The sequence below is a fragment of the Scyliorhinus torazame genome, chromosome 19 (genome assembly GCF_047496885.1).
Source record: "Scyliorhinus torazame isolate Kashiwa2021f chromosome 19, sScyTor2.1, whole genome shotgun sequence".
NCBI lineage: Eukaryota > Metazoa > Chordata > Chondrichthyes > Carcharhiniformes > Scyliorhinidae > Scyliorhinus > Scyliorhinus torazame.
In genome coordinates, this window is record NC_092725.1 from 90,643,790 (window position 1) to 90,659,704 (window position 15,915).

The 15,915-nt window shown below is 49.6% G+C and overlaps 1 protein-coding gene across 5 annotated transcripts in view; it reads left to right on the top strand.

Moving 5' to 3' along the window:
* syt1a (synaptotagmin Ia) overlaps positions 1–15,915 on the top strand; it is an 870,875-nt gene that overhangs the window by 401,263 nt on the left and 453,697 nt on the right. For 4 of the 5 annotated variants that reach the window (XM_072484731.1, XM_072484730.1, XM_072484734.1 and 1 more), the window contains one exon: positions 12,190–12,232. The exons of the other annotated variant lie outside the window; for it this stretch is intronic. The gene's annotated coding sequence lies outside the window, so the exon portion shown is untranslated. The remainder of the gene's footprint in view (positions 1–12,189; positions 12,233–15,915) is intronic. 5 annotated transcript variants of the gene reach the window in all.

Here is a 15,915-nt window from a genome sequence, read left to right on the forward strand (position 1 = left end):
GACTCCGCCCAGGCAGTGACCCAAGCCGGAATTGAACCTGGGACCCTGGAGCTGTGAAGCAATTGTGCTATCCACAATGCTACCGTGCTGCCCAATACCGAAGGAATTGCTTTGAAATACAGTCCCAATGTTGCGCGATTTTCCACAGCAGCCATGAGATGAAAAACTGATTGATTGGTATTTGGTACTGTTGGCTAAACGGACAATGTAAGTGTATCTTTTAGAGAACTCCCTTCTTTTCAAACAGTGGCTCTTTAGCAGTGTAAGAGTCAGGTGGCACCTCTAATGCCTCATCTGAAAGCACTTCCACAGAAAGTCTGAGGAGAGATTTGACAGAGTTGTTCAAAACCATGAGGGAGCTGAACAGAGTAGATAGGGAAAGACGTTTCCTGCTTGTAAAAGGATAAAGAACAAAAGGCCAGAGATTTAAAATGATTATGAAATGTGATTTGAGAAAAAACTTTTCCACACAGCAAGTGGTTCAGGCCTAGAATGCACTGTCTGGAAGTGTGGTGGAGGCCAGTTCAATCGAGGCACTCAAGAGGGCATTAGATGATTATTTGAATAAAAACAATGTTCACGAGTATGGGGGAAAGGCAGGGGAATGGGACTAAGCCACGATGCTCGTTCGGAGAGCTGGTGCAGACACGATGGGCCAAATGGCTTCCTTCTGACCCGTAACAATTCTGTGATTCTGTGAAATATCAGCGTGGACCTTCGCGGCACCAATTGGGTCGAGCTAGCACATTTTCCTTTCATTCTTCGCTTACACCCCTCCCACCATCTCAGAATTAACTTTTCCGCAGGCCCATGCAGAGTTCGAATTCAATCCTGCAGCTTCTCACTGTGACATCCTGTCAACTGGATTCTCCGATATTGAGGCAGAGTGTCCGCGCCGTCGAGAACGCCGTCGTGAAAACGGCCGCGGGCACGATCGATTCAGGCCCCAAAAGGGGCCAGCAGCGGGGCCGAGAGAAACTCGGTGGGTGTGGCGCCAGAGCAGCGGCGTCATCGCGCGATGCCCAGCTGATGCCACGCTGCGTAATTTAAAGTGCGCAATCCGCGCACAGGACCCGAAGGATAGAGATGGCTGAGCCCCGCCGTGCCGCTCCCAGGTTCGGGGACAGTGATCTAGAGACTCTATTAGATGCAGTAGAAGAGTGCAGGGCCATCCTGTGCCCAAGACATGGGCACTGGCTCCCATCCAGCTCTGTGAAGCGCGGCTGGCGTGAAGTGGGCACCACGATTAGCGCTGTGGGGCACACTCCCCCGCTCTGGAGACCAGTGCCGGAAGAAGCTCCATGACCTCACGAGGGCTGCCAGGGTAACTACCCCGAGAGTTCCCCCGGGCCACACCCCACCACTCCTTCCCCCCCCCCCACCACGTTTCGTGGGAACCGCTCCCCTGCCCACGCAGGAGGGGGGGCACCACGTTGCACCCGACCCACATGGGCAACAACCCCCCCTTGAGAGCTGCCATGGCATGGTGCCCAGTGTCCCCCCCCACCCAGTCATAATGTTGCCAACATCTACGCATCTTGATGCTGACTGTGATGCTTCCCCCTTCCCCCCGCAGGACAAGACAGCTCACAACCACCGTGAGCGTACAAGAACCGGAGGGGGATCACCTGAACTGCACCCCCTCACCGTCCATGAGCAGAGGGCTCTGGACCTCGCTGGGGAGCTGCCACCCGAGAGGTAACGCCATGCAAGATCAGAGGCGCAGGACCAAGTGAGACTCCCCTGCCTGGCTACACTCCCGCAGCCCGTCACCTCCCCCCGTCTTCCCCCTCACACTGCACCCCCTACCAGTGCCACCAGGCACCCCCACTGGAGCGCACCACACAGCCGAACAACAGGCGGAGGTAGGAGCAGCCGAGGGGCTGGACGGTCGGAGGGCAGGCCAGGCCCAGCACCCAGCTGCTGCCTAGAAGGTTCCTGGACTTGCTGGACCCACCCACAGACCCGATGCCTTTGGAAACCCAGGGAGTGGACAACAGGATGACGGCCGTCTTCCAGCATCTGCAGATGCAGTTGGAGGCGTCCATCCGCGTCCAGGAGCTGGGAGTGGTGCCGGTCTTGGCTGCCACCCAGGCCTACACCGCACGGGTGGCGTCCGCGGTGGAGGCAATGAGGGCAACGGTTTTGGCCATGGGTCAGATTCTGCAAGGCGTGGGGCTTTATGTGCAGGCGTCATCCGTGGCCCAGGAGAGAGCTTTCCTCTCAGGGGCAGCCATGTGCCAGAGCCAACTGGAAATTGCCGCTGCGCTCCGGGGTCTGGCCCAGTCTCAGCAGGCCATGGCCCAGTCACAGCAGGCCATGGCCCAGTCTCAGCAGGCCATGGCCCAGTCTTAGCAGGCCATGGCCCAGTCACAGCAGGCCATGGCCCAGTCCCAGCAGGTCATGGCCCAGTCACAGCAGGCCATGGCCCAGTCCCAGCAGGCCATCGCTGAGTGCATCGGCTGCCTTGCGCACGTGCTGGATGGCGTCCCACAATCACAACGGGAGGTTGCACAGTCCCTGACAGGGATGTCGCACTCCTTGAACTCCGTCGCTGCGAACGTTCAGACCCTGGTCAATGCCGCAGCCGGCCTACAGGACTGGCAGCGCCAGGTGTCGGTGGTGCCAGGGCGCATGTCTCCGCGGGCACCACCGTCCCATAGTGAGATCCGGAGGCCACCGGGCTCCCCGAGGGAGGTGAAGGTTCTGGGGCCCGTCCCGGTAACTCCAAGGGAGGTCCCGGAACACTCGGACTCCCCCCGTACCGTCCCTGGTGCATCAGGTGGGCAGCGGGCAGGACAGGGTGGCACCACCCCACCCAGCATGCCCGCTGAGCAGCCTGGCCCATCGAAGCCGGGCCGACCCAGGAAATGGGCGCCGACGGGGAGCCACGTCGCAGGGCAGGAGTCCCAGCAGTCTGCCTCCACTCCTGCTGTACCGTCTGGGGAAACACCAAGGTGTAGTGGTAGGGCCTGTAAGGCAAAGAAGTTAGATACATAGTAATCACTCTTCCAACTTCTTCCATCGAGCAGGAAATACAGAAGTCTGAGAACACGCACGAACAGACTCAAAAACCGCTTATTCCCCGCTGTTACCAGACTCCTAAATGACCCTCTTATGGACTGATTTCATTAACACTACACCCCTGTACGCTTCATCCGATGCCAGTGCTTATGTAGTTACATTGTATATTTTGTGTCGCCCTATTATGTATTTTCTTTTATTCCCTTTTCTTCTCATGTACTTAATGATCTGTTGAGCTGCTCGCAGAAAAATACTTTTCACTGTACCTCGGTACATGTGACAATAAACAAATCCAATCCAATCCAATCCAATCCAAGTTGGCACGGGTGCAGGGCACAGCTTAGTTCTAGGGGCTAGGGCTCTTGTCTGTGAATGTCGCGAATAAAGTCACTGTTACACAAAACCAAGATGACTCTGTGCTATGTCCGGTGCCTGAGGGGTCGTGAGGGGGACCGAGTGGCGGTGGGCTCCAACGGTGATGCAGGGTGTGTGTTCCCTCCACCCCCCCACCCCCAACCCCGTCGTCCTCGGCACACCAATGCCAGCTACCCCACATGGGCATGTGATGGAGTGTCCGTGACGCATACAGGGACCACCAAGGTGGAGGGTTTAGCTATGGCCATGAGTCAGACATTGTCTAATGATCCGGAGCTCACAGCTCATCGCAGAGCGGGTTGTCATCACTCAACATGGCACTGATCACACCCATTTACACAAGCAACTGTGTGATACCATCCCGTTGTGCCGCAGGTGTAAGGTGCTGTGAAAGTGGTGGTGTGGGCGCTAGGGTTGTCGGATGGTGTGGGAGGTGGGGGGTGCTGGGTGGTGTGTTTGTGCGGAATGGTGGTGCAAGTGCCTTGCTCAGCGATGCCCTCCCCATAGTTCGTGCAACGTGCGCCGATCAACGCCTCGCGTCCTCACCCTCCAAGCCGGGGGCGTTGGGCAGCCTCCCGGCCGTATGCAGCCCCCAGGTCGTGTCTGTGACCCCCCCTCCCCATCCTCCTACTCCTCTTCCTCCTCATATGCAGACGTGTCACCGTCATCGGGCTCCCCCTGTGCCTCTTCCTCCAGGACATCACCCCTCTGCTGGGCAATGTTGTGTAGCACACACAGACAACAAATATGCGGCTGACCCTCTCGGAATGGTACTGCAGTGCACCTCCAGAGCAGTCCAGGCACCTGAATCGCATCTTCAAGGGACCGAAGAACCTCTCCACAACACCCCTGGTTGCTGCATGGGCCTCATTGTAGCGGGTCTCCGCGTGGTCTGTGGCCTCCGTATAGGCGTCATCAGACACGACCGCAACGAGTAACCCCTGTCGCCCAGCAACCAGCCCCTTAGCCGGGGGGGGGGGTGGGGGTGTCCCTCGAACATTGTGGGGATGTACGATTGCGCCAGTATAAAGGCATCATGCACACTGCTGGGGTACTGGACGCACACGTGCATGATCGTCATGTGATGGTCGCAGACCAGCTGAATGTTCATAGAGAAGGTCCCCTTTCTGTTCCTGAAAATGTCCCTGTTCTCCGAGGGTGGGCGCATGGCGACGTGCACCCCACCAATCGCACCATGGACCATTGGTATCCCGGCCACGGTGGCGAATCCCGCTGCCCGGGCATCCTGGTGTGCTCCGGAAACTGTATGTACCTGTCGGCGATGGCATACAGGGCGTCGGTCACGGCTCGGATGCACCGGTGCACCGATGCCTGTGAGATCCCGGATAGGTCCCTGCTCGGCGCCTGGATCAAACCGGTCGCGAAGAAATTGAGGGCTACCGCCACCTTGACGGTCACCGGGATAGCATGTCCTCCCCCCGTTCCACGTGGTGCCAGGTGCACCATGAGGTGGCATACATGTGCCACGGACTCCCTACTCAATCGGAGTCTCCTCCTGCATGCCCTGTCCGGCAGGTCCTCGAACGACATGCGGTCACGGTAGACTCGAGGCCTCATGGGGTGCCTCCGGCGCCTTGGCTCCACCACCTGCTCCCCCTCCTCCCCCTACACCCCATCAAGATCAGAATCCTCATCCTGTGCATCCCCAACGATGTGGTGGTCATTGTCCCCCTCCGCCTCCTCCTGTACATGTCGGGCGTGCGGGCCTGCAGCCTCAGCGGGTGGCACAGCCACTTCCTCTGCTGCAGCCGCCGCTGCCGCAGCTGTTCTGAGCCGCCTGCGTCGATGCTGCCGGATGGCCACCTGCAGGGCAGCAGCTCCCGCCACGGCGACAAACATAGCTGGCTGGTGCGCAAACATGACGATCTGCAAGAGGGTGGGCGGGGGGGGGAGGAGAAACAACATGGTTAACGATGGCGCTTGGACACCTCGACAGCCAGGTGCCATGGGATACATGTGTGACCTGGTTGTCTGGTCTCGCTGCAGACACGCAGGCACCCTGACCCCTGCCCACAGTCTCCGTCCATCGGCCAGTTCACCCCATCCCTCCACATAGCTGCGCCAGTGGTCTTTGCCCATCAGCATGACCTCAACTTGCGAGCGAGTCTTCGTCACCATCCTGCCATGGCAGGCTGGCTGGCATGTCGCTCCCGCGGATAACCCTCCCCAACCCCACCACGGGCATGACTGCATCCTTCCCCTCCCCCTCCTCCCTCCCCCACTCCCCCCACCCCACGGGCCTGTCTGCATCCTTCCCCTCCCCCCTCCTCCCTCTCCCCCCCCCCCCCCCCCCACTCCCCACGGGCATGGCGGCATCCTGTCCCTCCCCCCCGAGCATGGCGGCACCCTTCCCCAAAAACCCTCCCCCCGCCAGCACAACTGGCTGACGAATTTATTTAGCAGAGGTGAATAGCGATGGCCTGACCTGGGGTCACGCCGTCGGGACTTCGGCCCATCCGGGCCGCTGAATAGCGGGGGGTTCGGAGAATCGCCGTACTTAGTGCCTCGGGCGATTCTCTGGCAGGCGCGGCGCCGACCTCGATGACGCCGTTCTCGCCAGTTGGGAGAATGGCGGAACGGCGTCAGACCGGCGTCGTGCGAAAAACCGGCGCGAACGGCGATTCTCCCAGCCAGCGCGGCATGAGAGAATCCCGCCCCATTTCTGCGTGCCTCTTTGGAACTTCCATATTTACTCATTGGCTAGTGGAGTTTCGTGAACTTTTCAATAATTTCTACACTTCAAAGTAGAAAAGAAACAAATGTTTGGCAATGTCCTTTCGAAATTTATTGTACTAATAATGTTGATATGAGGCATTTAAGGAGAAATTTGATTAATGCTTTTGGGAGAAAGGAATAGAAATGATTTGTAGATGATGTTTGATGTAACAGGATGGGAGGAGACTCATGTGAAGTATAAACCCGATCAAAGACTAGTTGGGCCAAATGACTTGTTTCCCTACTGTAAATAATATCTAATTTTAAGAAATAGGAATGATGTTACTAATATTGAAGTCAATTAAATACTTTCTTAAAATATATTTAAGATCTTATTTGTGTATATACTTACTGTAGTCAGGAATTTGTCACACTTTTCAACTCATTTCTTTCACTATTAATTCCGATTTGCAGATGTAGAATGGAAACTGCAGATGTAAACTTGTCCAGCTGTAATTACACCCTCCTGACTGGAGAGGTGATGTGGTGTCTCAGTTTTGTGTCCAGCAGCTCTTCTCGATCTGTGCCATCGGGAGATTCCTTTGCACTAGCCAACCTTCCAGTATTTTGCTTCCCAAATTGCTTTTTGTTTTTAGTTTCAAGGTATCACAAGGTTGTGGATTCCATGTCCCATTCCAGAGACTTGAGCACCTAAACTGCAGAAAGCTGCAACATAAAGGGACTTAGGGGTACTTGTGCCCAAAACACAGCAAGTTAGCACACAGGTGCAGCAGGTAACCAGGAAAGCTAAAGGATTGTTGGCCATTGTTTCAAGGGGGTTGGAGTATAAGAGTCAGGAAGGCTTGCTGCAACTGTACAAGGTACTGGTGAGATCACATCTGGAGTACTGTGAGCAGTTTTGGTCCCCTCATTTAAGGAAAGATATTACTTCATTGTAGATGGTTCGGACAAGGTTCACTAGGATGATACCCGGGGCGAAATTCTCCGGAAACGGCGCGATGTCCGCCGACTGGCGCCCAAAACGGCGCCAATCAGACGGGCATCGCGCCGCCCCAAAGGTGCGGAATGCTCCGCATCTTTGGGGGCCGCGCCCCAACATTGAGGGGCTAGGCCGACGCCGGAGGAATTTCCCCCCCGCCAGCTGGCGGAAACGGCCTTTGTTGCCCCGCCAGCTGGCGCGGAAATGACATCTCCGGGCGGCGCATGCGCAGGAGCGTCAGCGGCCGCTGACAGTTTCCCACGCATGCGCAGTGGAGGGAGTCTCTTCCACCTCCGCCATGGTGGAGACAGTGGCGAAGGCGGAAGGAAAAGAGTGCCCCCATGGCACAGGCCCGCCCGCGGATCGGTGGGCCCCGATCGCGGGCCAGGCCACCGTGGGGGCACCCCCCGGGGCCAGATCGCCCCGCGCCCCCCCCCAGGACCCCGGAGCCCGCCTGCGCCGCCTTGTCCCGCCGGTAAGGTAGGTGGTTTAATCTACGCCGGCGGGACAGGCATTTTAGCAGTGGGACTTCGGCCCATCCGGGCCGGAGAATCGCGGGGGGGGGCCCGCCAACCGGTGCGGCGCGATTCCCGCCCCCGCCGAATATCCGGTGCCGGAGAATTCGGCAACCGGCAGGGACGGGATTCACGCCAGCCCCCGGCGATTCTCCGACCCTTGCAATCAGAGAAGGTGCAACTTTTACCTCCTCACTGTTCAAGGTCCCAGGCATTCCTTTTAAGTCATAGAGTCATCGATGTTTACAGCATGGAAACAGGCCCTTTGACCCAGGGGGTCCATGCCTCCCAGTTTCAATCACTAAGCTCGTCCCACTTGCCCGCATTTGGCCCATATCCCTATATACCTGCCCTGCCCATGTAACTGTCTAACTGTTTTTTAAAGGAAGAAATTGTACCCACCTCTACTGCCCGTTCCAGATGCTCACCACCCTCTGGTCTCTTTTGTATCTCTGCGCTCTCACCTTAAACCTATGACCTCTAGTTCTAGACTCCTCCACCTTTAGGAAAATATGTTGACTATCCACCTTATATATGCTCCTCATTATTTTATAGACCTCTATAAGATCACTCCCTAAGCCTCCTACGCTCCAGGGAAAGAAGTCCCAGCTTGTCCAGCCTCCCCTTATAATTCAGACCACCAAGTCCTGGTAGCATCCTTGTAAATCTCTTCTGCACTCTTTCTAGGTTAACAATATCCTTCCTTTGTGTGGTCTTACCAAAGTTTTGTACAATTTCAACAAAATGTCCCAACTCCTGTATTCAATATTCTGACCAATAAAACCTAGCATGCTGAATGCCTTCTTCACCACCCTGTCCACCTGCAACTCCTCCTTCAAGGTGAAGCAACATTTCACTTGCACCCTCCGTCACTTTGGTCTACTGTGTTTGCTCCTCCCAATGTGGTCGTCCCTAGATTGTGGAAACTAAACACAGGCTGGGTGAGCGCTTTGGGGAACGCCTTCGCACAGTCTGCAAGCAAGATCTCACCTATCCTGTTGCTTGCCATTTTCGCTCAGCATATTGCTCTCATGCCCACATGTCCATCCTAGGCCTGCTGAAATGTTACAATTCAGCCCAGCACAAAGTGGAGGAGCAGCGTCTCATCTTTCAATCCTTCCAGCCTCACTACTCAAATTGAGTTCACAACTTTAGACTCCAACTTGACCCATTTTTTTCATCCAAATAAAGGGAAAAACGTTTTTCCAAACCCTCACCCCCATTGGGCCGCCTTCACTTGATCTTATGTTTTACTTTCTGAGCACGGGCATTGTTCTCTGATTAACACTTTCTACCACTATCAGCTCCTTCTATAGTCCTTCCGCTGCCATTAACACTACCTCTGTGCTCGTGACGTACACATTTTTGTTGCTATCTCTCCCAGCTCTCACCAATCATTGACCCTCTACTCTACTCCAGCTACTCCACCCCCTCTTATACAGTATATATTCTGTCACATTTCTCCCTCTCTTTAGCTCTGAAGAAGAGTCATGCGGACTCAAAACATTAACACTGTTTCCCTCTCCGCAGGTGCTGCCAGACCTGCTGGGTTTTCGCAGCATTTTCTGTTTTTAAAACAGTAGTGCACTTCCCCGTGTCCTGGCCAACATTTATCTCCCAACAGACATTAATTTAAAATGTAATGACCAAGTAGTTTACCTCATTGCTTTTTGTGGGAGCTTGCTGTTCACAAATTGACTGCCAGGTTTCCTACATTACATTAATGACTGTGCTTCAAAAGACATAATTGGCTATAATATGCATGGGGCTGTACTGAATGCAAGTTCTACAGTTAACCATATAAAATACTGATGTTACATCAAAATAACAAAATGAATATATGAATTTATATTGAGGACGGTATTTTAATCTGTGATTCCAGGTCAAGCTCACCCAATCTTCTCATTCTCCTTCATCTGAAGACCACATAGGTGTCTGTACAATTGCAATTCCACAAGAGATCTATTAAAATAATCTGGACTGTGGTCCCGATTCAAAGGATAATTTTGTGAGGCTCCACTGCCAATTTGGCGAAGTGACACCATAGAAGAGAGGAGCATGAATATGTCATTCTAATGGTGCTATAGTCCTATACCTACACAAAAATATGAATTAGGAGTAGGCCACTCGGCCCCTCAAACCTGCTGATCTGATTGTAACCTCAACCCCATTTTCCTGCTTACCCCATGTAACCTTTCACCTCCTTGTTTATCAAGAACCTAAATCTGCCTTAAAAATATTCAAAGACCCAGCTTCCACCTGATTTTGAGGAAGAAAGTTCCAAAGATTCACAACCTGCTGAGAGAAATGAATTTTCCACATCTGTGTCTGAAATGGGCAATGCCATATGTCTAAACAGTGGCCCAAAGTGTTAGATTCTCCCACAAGAGGAAACACCCTCTCTACATCAACCCTGTCAAGTCCCCTCAGGATCTCAAAGTTTCAATCAAGTAGCCTCTTAATCTTCTAAACTCCCCCAGTTACGAGTCCAGCCTGTCCAATCGTTCCTCTAAAGACAATCTGCCCATTCCAGGTATTAATCTAGTAAAGCTTCTCTGAACTGCTTCCAATGCATTTACATCCTTCCTTAAATAAGGTGGCCAATACTGGATAAAACACTCTAGATGTGGTCTCAATAGTGCTCTGTATAACTGAAGCATAACCCCCCTACCTTTATATTCAATTCACAGGCAATAAATAAGAACATTTTATTAGCTTTCCAAATTACTTGCTATACCTGCATCCTAAGATTTTGCAGTAGGACACCCAGATCCTCCTGCATCTCAGAGCTCTGCAACCTCTCACCATTTTGATGATATGCTTCTTTTCTATTCTTCCTGCCAAAATGGACAATTTCACATTTGTCCACAATATACTCCATTTGTCAGTTCTTTGCCCACTCACTTAACCTATCCATAGCCCTTTGTAGCCTCCTTATGTTCTCTTCACAACTTAATTTCCTAGCTATCTTTGTGTCATCAACAAATTTAACAACCATACCTTTGGTCCATCCATCCAAGTAATTTATATAAATTGTAAATTATTGAGACCCCAGCACTGATCCCTGTGGCACACTACTCACCACATCTTGCCAACCAAAAATTACCTTTTCAGCCTCCTTTCTGGTTCCTGTTTGGCAGCTAATCTTCCATCCATGAAGATATGTTACCTTCTGTACGGTGAGATTTTATTTTCCACAATAACCTTTGATATGGCACCTCATGAAATGTCTTCTGGAAATCTAAGTACAGTACATTCACCCATTCCCCTTTATCCACAGCATATGTTACTTCTTGATAGGACTCCAATAAATTGGTTAAATTTGATTTATTTTCACAAAACCATGTTGACTCTGCCTGATTACCTTGAATTTATTCAAATGTCCTGCTATAATATCTTTAATGATAGCTTCTGACATTTTCCCTTTGACAGATGTTAAGCTAACTAGCCTATAGTTTCCTGCTTTATGACTCCCTCCCTTTTTGAGTAAAGGAGTTACATTCACAATTTTCCAATCTAATGGAACCTACCCCAAATCTGGGGAATTTTGGAAAATTAAAACCAGTGCAACAACTTTCTCACTAGCCACATATTTAAAATCCTAGGATAAAGTCCAACTGGACCCGGGGTCTTGTCAGCTCATAGTTTCAACAGTTTGCTCAATTACAACTTCCCTGGTGATTGCAATTTACTTGATTTTTTTTCCCTCTCTTCCAGTCCTCGTTTTACAGCTATATCTGGGATGTTGCTTGTGATCTCCATAATGAAGAGTAATGCAAAAGAGTCATCCAGACTCGAAACTTAGCTTCCTTTTCTCTCCACAGATGCTGTCAGACCTGCTGAGATTATCCAGTATTTTCTGTTTTTGATGCAAAATACCTGGTTCAATTCATCTGCCATCTCTTTATTTTCCATTATTAATTGCCCAGACTGACTTTCTATCAGAACAATGCTTGCTTTGTTAACTCTTTTCTTTTTTGATTATCTATAGAGACTCTTACTACCTGTCTTTGCATTCCCAGATCTCTTTCTCTCATACTTATTTTTCCTTAATACTTTTTTGGTCATCCTTTGCTGTTTTGTATATTCTGTCCTTTCTTCTGACCTGTCGCCCATCTTTGCACAATTATATGCTTAGTTTGATACTATCTTTATCTTTTTTTATTTAACAATGAATGGTGGGTCTTGCTCTTAGATATTTTCTCTTTTTGGAATGTGTCTATTCTATGTATTCTGAAATATTCCTTTAAATGTCTGCCACTGCATCTCTGTAGACCTATTTCTTAACTGAATTTGTCAGTTTCACTTTCGCTAACTCTGTTTTCATGCCCTTATAATTGCCCTTGTTTAACTTAAATACGAGTCTTAGACCCACTCTTCTCTCTCTCAAGCTGAACGTAAAATTCAATCATATTAAGACTGATGCTACCTAGGGACATCTTCACTGTGAGGTTAATTAATCCTATCATGTTCCATGATAGCCACGTTCCATGGTACAAGAACAAATCATTCCTTCATAAAATTGGTTACCAGTGCAATAATAAAACCTTTGGAGACCTAGAGATGGTGCTTGAAATATTGTTTTTTTTATTTTAATAGGTTAGAGTGGAAAGAAGATAAAGGAATAATTGAAGCCGTAACTGTAAGTATAAAGTGAATTATGTGATATTTGTAACTGTATAAAACGGATTTGACTAACATACAACCTATAGTAATATCATGTCTCTTTGAAAAAGCAACATAATAACACCCACTTTCTTGTTCTTTACCTTTTTATGCAATTTTCTGTTGAAAGTTATTATTGAATCTGCTTTCAGGCAGTGTATTCCAGATCACGACAACTCACTGTATAAACAATTTCTCTCCACTTCCCTCTGTTTTTTTAGCATAATTGCTGAATTAATCTGTTTTCTGGCAGAGTCCACAAAACATCATTGGTGTTGGGATTTTCCATCGGGAGCTATGTTGGCAGGGAATCTGGATCAGAGGATTGCAGAGCTAACATTTTAGACCTTGTCTGACCTACATTTCCTGCCAGAGGTGTTGTCCCATCAGAATGCTGCGATTATGGAGTTGCCTCCTTAATTGGTTTAAAGGGAAGTAAAAACATAGGGTTCGATTTAACTAATGGGAACAAAGTCCCATAGCGAGAGCACTTAGCTGCATGTGTCCTGGCGCTCACAGAGCCGAGAAACTCAACCCTATCATATGGCGTTAGATAGGGGGCCTCAGCGTGGAATGCGCGGCCGAGCCCTCACATAGCCCCGTTTTGTGCACTGAGGAGCTCCACTCGCTGGGCATGGACCCCCTCACATCCTGACCATTGGCAGTGCCACCCTGGCACCTGGGCACCTGGCATTGCCAACCTGGCACTGTTCAATGCTCCTGCCAGCCTGGCAGTGCCACCCACGTATCTTGGCAGTGCTAGGGTGGCAAGGTGCTCTAGTGCAAGGGGAGAGCCAGGGTGTCAGCCTGCCCTGTCCCTGTCCAATTACCTGGGAGACCCCCAGGTGCCGTTCTGCCTGGTCCACGTTTGTGTGGACCAGTACTAAACGGCACCTGGCTGGCGTCTCCCTGGGAAAGCCAATAGATGCCGGGTGCTGGTTAGATCTCGCGAGGCGCAACGGCCGTCAGAAAGCCTAGGGGAGGTCTCTCCCGCAATTCACTGGCTGCTTCTCGCTCCGATTTCAGTGGGATGCAGCCGGTCGATCGCACCCACTTTTGAATTTTGAACCACCAGGGTTAAAGGTAGTGCACTACCAATCATGACAACTCACTGCATCGCAAAATATTTTCCCATCTCGCCTCTTGCTATTTTGCCAAGTATCTGAAATCTGTGTCCTCTCATTACTAGTACAAACATTTCTCCTTGTTTATTCAATCAAAACAATTAATGATTTTGAATAGTTCTACCACATCTCTTCTTAGCCTCCTCTCTGCTTCCTGCACCCCTGTTAACACTCATGAAACAATGCAGCTGAAAATTGGAAATTACTTATTTTCATTTTGTCAGAGCAGATTGTGATCCATTCATCCCATAATCTCTTCGCTGATTCCTGAAGATAATCTCAGCGACACCCTCCACTTTATGGAATGAAGCAATCAGGAGAATTCTGTCTAACTATCTCCCATTATTTGCATTCCATTCACTGAAAGCTTTTTCAGAAGCTGTTTGGACAGATGTAGGCAGCAAGATAACATTAACAAGACAGCGAAAACTCTGCAACCTCGTATTAAAGTGATTACTGGAACTATCATCAGCTGATGTATACAGAGTGGATCTGTGCGTAGCTTTATCTCTTAATCATTAGTAGAAAAAGATTAGAGGCTAGGATGCAGCCCCCTGCTCACTTATATGTAAAGCTTTTTGGAAATAATAGGTCTTTGAATTCTAATGAAAGTGATCTCTAATCACAGGGATAGCTGTGTCTCAGAGGGTAGCAATCTGCCTTTGAGTCAGGTGGTTCAGTCCCATGTCAAGAGAGTTGATGACAAAATATGGACTGACATTGGTTAATGCAGGACAAATGGAATGCTGTTGTTTGGATTAAATATCGAATCCAGACTGTCATCTCAAGTGGATGCAAAAGATGTTGCAACGAATGTCACTTAAAAACAAGATTACCTAGCCAATTGTCACTTTTTTATTTGTGGGAGCTTGCTGTACACAAATTATTTGTCAGGTTTGACATTGCTGCAGTAGTCACATTGCAATGCACTTTGGGATGCCCTGAGGCTGTGTCAGGCACTGTAGAAATGCAAGTTCTTTTGTTTCTTTAATTCTTCTCATTGCTTTGAGAAACTGGTTTTGTGGCTAAGCTGAACTTTATTTAATTACATTGTGATTGAAGGGAGGTTTGTCGTGTTGAAAGAGTTCACTTAAGAAGCAATTTAAAGATCATAGTAAAACATTCTAAGGTACTTCATGGAATCAACGTCAAAGAAAATTTAACACCAAGCTACAAAAGGAAATATTAGGACAGTGTTAGGTTTTAAGGAGCATCTTAAAGAAGGAAGCCATGATGTGGAGATGCCGGCGTTGGACTGGGGCGAGCACAGTAAGAAGTCTTACAACACCAGGTTAAAGTCCAACATGTTTGTTTCAAACACTAGCTTTCGGAGCACTGCTCCTGAGAAGCAGTGCTCCGAAAGTTAGTGCTTGAAACAAACATGTTGGATTTTAACCTGGTGTTGTAAGACTTCTTACTTAAAGAAGGAGAGAGCGAAGTCAAGAGGCAGCGCATTTACAGAAGGGAATTCCAAAGTTAGAGCCCAAGAAGCTGAAGGCATTTCTACCATTTGTTGAGCGAATACAATTGGGGATGCAGAAGAGGCCATGAGGACAGCAGAGATCTTAAAGGGTTGGAGGGTTGGAGGAGGAAGCATAGAGGGATTTGAAAACCAATTTTAAAACTGAGGGATTGCAATGTACATGAGCGAGCACATGGGTAAGGAGTGAATAGAACTTGGTGTGAGTTAATTCACGCATTTAGGCAGCAGAGTTTGGTTGAGCTCAAGTTTTAAGTCAGGTGGTCAGTCTATAGAGCATGGGAATAGTCAAGTCTAACAAAACAAGTGGGTGAGGGTTTCAGCAGTAGACAATCTGAGGCAGAGAAGGGATGGATAATATTGCAGAGATGGAAGTCGGCGATCTTGATGGTGGAGCGATTATTATGGAAATCAAGCCATCAATGAACTAGAAGGTGATACTGTGCAATGAGAGTTTGATCTGTAAAGTTGGCCCTTTACGATCAAAATTTTAGATTTTAATAGCATCTGTGTACAATCGATCGCAATGTGATTGTAGCTGAACAAACTGGAGAAAGAGCATTCGCGAGGGTGCCAACCACCTCACGTGTCATGGGATGGAGCACGCGGAGGCCAAGCGTAAACAACAGAAGGAGCGTGAAGAATCCAGAGTGCCCCCCCCTCCCCCGCATCAAACACCTTTTGTCAAACCTGTGGCAGAGTCTGTGGATCTAGGATTGGACTATTCAACCACCGCAGAACCCACCTCCCCGGATTGGAAGTAAGTCATCGTCGAAGAAGAAGAGTGTGAATGAACAGTGTGTGGATCATGTTTTAAATGAATCCATGGTTCATTTTGAAGGAATTCCAAAAGTACAATCAATATTCATTATGGATTATGTTTTCAATTGCATTGGCGAGATATTTTAAGTGGTAAGTTTACCATTGGTCTCTGTGTGGTTGAATGTGAATTCAACACCGCTGAACTCCCTGTGAGGAGTGGGGAGCACCGATCAGAGAATCAGCTCTTTCTGGGATTCAGGCCCATTCGATGTGCTCTTCACTGGGAGCATGGAA